This window comes from Nematolebias whitei, chromosome 7, assembly GCF_014905685.2.
Source record: "Nematolebias whitei isolate Nwh7 chromosome 7, NemWhi1, whole genome shotgun sequence".
Classification (NCBI taxonomy): domain Eukaryota; kingdom Metazoa; phylum Chordata; class Actinopteri; order Cyprinodontiformes; family Rivulidae; genus Nematolebias; species Nematolebias whitei.
In genome coordinates, this window is record NC_056504.1 from 37,004,563 (window position 1) to 37,009,917 (window position 5,355).

The 5,355-nt window shown below is 36.0% G+C and overlaps 1 protein-coding gene across 2 annotated transcripts in view; it reads left to right on the forward strand.

Annotated features, from left to right (window-relative positions):
- Window positions 1–5,355, forward strand: part of LOC119411874 (nuclear receptor coactivator 5) — a 615,997-nt gene that overhangs the window by 142,013 nt on the left and 468,629 nt on the right. The gene's annotated exons all lie outside the window — the stretch shown is intronic.

Below are 5,355 nucleotides of genomic sequence, written 5' to 3' on the forward strand. Positions count from 1 at the left end.
CCCCCCCCCCCCCCCCCCCCCCCCCCAAAAAAAAAAAAGCTTTCTGTACACAGATTTGTTTTTTGGAAGATGATTTTGGGGCATTGGAAACTTGATTTAACTCTAGCGATTCCGATTAATGAATTTTCTCACGCAGACGAGGCGGTGCGACCGAGTCGGTTTGCAACTGTGCGCATGTCATTTTAATGTATAGTTGTTTCTTTTTCTAAATGACGCACGCCGGAGCCAATGTACACAAACATGTAATGGTCCCACTGTATAAAATCTGATGCTGCTTTCAGCGAAACCCTCTTTAAGGGTGGGATTTACCACAGAGATGATCCAAACAGTCGTGTTTTTACACATATGGCTGTCCCACTGTGTTCTCCGATCAAAGGCCTTTTCACATCTTGGCTTTGATTGTAGAACCTTGATCGATGTATGAAACACTACCACTGTGTTTTCTTTCCTTGTGTCCATTTTTTTTTTTCCCAACCATACTCCCGTCACCTGTCACTCAGTGCTCACCACATCCCTGCTTGTCGGAGGGGGATGCTTGCATGCGTTCACAAGTGTTGCAACAGGACTTTTGAATCTAATTTAATTTCTTTTTATAATGGTGAAAATGTCATTTGACTGTAGGTTTGCACTATTACATTGCAATATGTTCTTTCTATTTTGTGTTTTGTTGTGGTTATATTATTATTATTATTAATATTATCATTATTTTTATAAGAATCAAAGCAGAATAGAGGTGAGGGTTCGACAATTTAATATCAATTCAGATGAAAGATTTTTGACCTGTTGGGGCAAGTTGTTAGGCAGAGAAGGAGATGCATTTGGAGTACATTACTGTACGCAGTGGAAAGATGGTGCATGGAGACCCAGTGGCTCCGTTTCCCTCATATCATCAAGATCATATTGCAGTGTCCTAATTGGTTAGGGTAGGTCTTTTTCCAGCTTTCATGACGAACCATACATTTGGTCAACAATTTGTGACAAATGTATGTGAGAAATCCTCTGAATGTTCCAGACTGCGTTCGCCTGCTCTCCACTGCTTTGCTTTTTCACCACGTCCGTGTTCAGTTTTGGTGTTTGTTCAGATTTTTTTGTTGTCGCAAATTGTCTCTGCATTTTGATAGTAAACATTTTATTACACTTGAGCTTGAAAGTGTCTGAGATCTTCCGGAAGCAGCATTTTTTTTTTTTGTTTGTTTTTGTTTTTCTCTCTCTGAAGCAAATGTGGACCACACGATGACGACAGAACATCCAAAAATAAACAATAAACATTTTGTCGAATCATTTCACCTCCAAATGTTGCATATTGAGGGGAATGAAGAGTGTTTTTCTGCTTTGCATTTGTTGAAAAAACAAGCAGTCTGTTAATTTTATCCTGCTGTATGCAAACAAGAGTCGAGACAAACGTTGTTCAGCTATTCACATTTGCTGAGAAATACCTGAAATGTTCTATCTTTTCCTGTTTAAGGGAGGGGGGAGGTGATATGGATCTGACTGGTGGGAAATAAAGTAAAAATAAACCCGAGTGTGTGTTTCTACTGCATCAATGTGAAGTTGGATTGTGTGTGGGGGTGTGTGTGGGGGGTGATATCACACCTGGGTCATACAGCTTTTGCAGAAAGTTCTTGTTCAATATAACCTGGTACACAAAGATCACACGTTTAAACCCTTGGATATTATGTATTCACATGGCCAACTGTGGATCTTTGCCTCCGATGTAGTAAATTCAACCACTTTGGTGCTGCAAGACAGATTGATAAAACAAGTAATGATGTGTGAGCACTAGTCGATCCAGCCCTGCTTCTAAAAACGTTCTCCTGTCAGGATATCAGGCCATCACCGTGATCAATGTCGGCAGTTTTGTATGCATATAAATAGTTAAGTCTATCTGAGGTGATGATTAATAATCCTGGTTAGGTAGTCTGGTGTAAAAACAAAAGAACCCAACCTGGCGAGTCTATGTAGCATCTTAATAAATGAAGTGGATCAAACTCATTCCTAACTGTGTGAAGTCATTCTCTGTGAAGCACACAGGTTTTATCACGTGCATATTATTAATAAAAACACAAAGTTGTGCTCAGGTCATAAACTACTTGGGAAGTTTGTGAGATTTTTATTTTCACCAGAGTACCGTCTTTCTGGTGTTTTAGTGTTGATGACGATCGTCTTGCTTTTGGTCTTAGATGAAACGAATATATTAACAAATGTTTAAAACCGGTTCAAGAATATTCCCTTTCAGCCTAAATGGTGGAGTTTGAATTATGCTTTAGTGTCTGTTCAAAAATCAATATGGACAGATCTGACTAAGTTATTACCGGTAGATGACTCTTGAAGAATATTTTATTTTATTAAATTTCACACGTCCCTCTCCCTCAGCTGCATTGATGAGTGGACAAAAACTAAACTGACAATAAACAACTCGTCAGGTGGACAAAATGTATTTTAATGAGAAAAGCTTGGGTTTGTGCAAACTTATTTCTGCATTTTATAATCTAATACACACACACACACACACACACACACACTATATATATATATATATATATATGATTATGTAGGTTTTTTTTTTATTATTTCCTTGGTAAGAAGTTTTAAACATATTTTTTCTGCAAAAAAATTGAGAAGAAACTTTAAAATCCCCTTTAAAAAACAGCTTCAAATGAATGCATTTTAAGCATTTACAGTAACTTGCCCAGCGTACAGTAAATGTGTTCTAAAATTTTTTTTTTAAAGCAACAAAGTCTTACATCCATATTTGGTTTGAACCTACAAAGAAAACAACTTTCAGTGATTCTCTTTATTTAGAAAACTTAATGTCAAAGCTTATCCCAGCAGTGGACATCTTTGTGCTCATCCCTTTGAGCACACTTGATTGTTTCAAAACAAAACAAGAAAAATTTAATTCCTGCCATTTTGTACAATCTATTTGTGCACAATATAACATTTCAGCTCAGCTGTTCGTTGTCACTGCTGTCATGATGTCATCTGTTCTTAAACAGAAACAGATCTGTCCTAAGAGCACACACTGCAAAACCGTGCAAGTTCAGCTGAAATCATCTGACTTCCTGAAGAAGATGGCTGCTTGAGTGGACCCTCGTCCAAACACAAACGCACCGACGAGCATCTCCCATCACAGGACTTCAAAACCTGATAACAACCTGAGTGTTAGTTCTTATCTTTGACCTGTTTTTTTTTTTTTTACTTTTCATTTATGAAGTTGAGACTCCTGTAACAATAGAACATGTTTCTGCTGTTTCCTTGTAAACTGAGTTTGTCTTCAGGGAATTAATATAGGCAGGATTGCTACAGTCTGAAAAATATGAACTGTGCAGAAGAGTATGGAAAAATAGTGGGCCAACGCATTTCCAGCGTTTTCCTTTTTTTTCTAAAAGATTAAAGTAATTAAAGTTTTTAATTTGTTGTTCAAACAAGCTCTGCTTTCAACATTTATGTGAGATAAAAAAAAAAAGTTACACTCATTTGAAAGTCCTTGCATGAAAATTAATTAAACATATTTTGTAAAGCGTTCTAAATACCACAGTTCGTTTATCAGCCGTGTGTACTGGATGCAACGTGCTGGTCTGAAGTTCTCTGAATGATACATTTTTTTGAAGATCAGGATCATGAACTTTTAGTAAAACCTTAAAAAATGCCTCCTCCCCTAAGAGGTGATGTTCTCTGCCATCCATCTTTGTGTACCGGCTGTGGTTCTTGGAGCGTGCAGACACGAAGTTAAAGTGCTCAAACACTTCCTGTACGTTGACTGATTGAGTCTGGAAACACTGGATTTTATTGGTGATACAGTTACATGCTCAGTTTACAAACCGTTTGTCAGACTTTGCTAAAAGACGATCATTTTCTACAATCCCAAGAACACACGATAACATAATTATTTCACCTCTGCTGCCATTTGGGGATCAAAAGTTCCACACATTTATCTGAAATCCTAGTTCTTTTTGCAGCTATGCCTCTTCCAATTCCATTGTATGTTTTACTATATTACAGTTTGTAGATGTTGAAAAACAAAAGCTCTTAAGATTTTAAATGCAAAACGTTGTTTTTGAACTAATTAATAGATCTATAGATTGGTTTGCCATCTTTGAAAGGAACAGACTTGCTTATTTTATTTTTCATATATGTCCAGTTGAGTTTAGAATCTTTAAGAATAATGACCTGTCTATTTTTGTCATTTGTTTTCAAAAGTTTTATTTACTTATTAATTTTCTAAATAAATCAAACTGGAGAAATAAAACAATATACTGTATATAGTTTTGAACTCGGAGAGTAATACACATTTAAATATTACCAGTTTTGTTGGAAATTAACTGAGAATTCAAATGACTAAATCAGAAACGGACTAAAAAACACTTAAATGATTTCCTCTCTCAGCACCTCTGCCAGTGGAACCCATGACCATGCTGCTTTCCTTCTTGTCACCAGTTTGTTTGATTTGACAGCACAGTTTGCAGCGGAATAAGTGTTAAATTATATAGCTCAAAATAAAAGAAATATCATCTTTGATTTTCATTTCTGCTTTAACGCAAAATAAAACTCCTTGTGGATCCAGTGATGTTGCAACAACTGGGTTAGGTAGCTCCAGAACTGTTTGGCTTGGCCTCAGTGAAGCACAGCTGCACCTTTACTGGTGAAAAGCAACCAAGATTGATCTCTGGTTTACTTTCAAATGGGAAACAACCCATTTCCAAGTGAAAACGTAGAAGAATGTTTAAAAAAAGCACATGAAATAAAATCACACGTGATGCGGTTTAATGCTCACCCGAAAGTAAAGTAGAGAATAACTTTTTTTAAATGGTGACATATCCAGCAGGGACGGGATGGATCAAACTTGACTCCGAAATGAGACAAATAACTCTCATGAATTGTGTTATTTTCTCAGACAGTTAAATGGAAAATGGGGTTATTTGTTTTCTCTAGAATTGTGCATCAGTTTGGTTTCTGTATTTTTACCAGCTACTGTGTTTAAAGCCTAAATATGAAAGTGGTGTAAATAATTTCATTTAAATTCTAGAAAAAATCAACATGAGGATTGAACAAATGTTCCAATATGTTGACTGATATTCTGTCACATTCCTCTGATGTGAAGGCTGAGCAAAATCTAAACATTAAACTACTATTTTCATTTCAAAACGTTTTTTTTTTTTAACCTTGGTAAAGTCAGTACAAAATGAATGAAACTAACTTTCTCTTAGCTTCATACAGTACTGTGCAAACCTTTAAACCACCTTTATTTAGTTTATTTGTTGCTTTTAATCACCCAGACCTTGTATTTTAAGGCCTTTTATTTTTTTTTAAGGTAATTAAAAATCATTATATGGACTTGGGGCTTATTTTACTTTG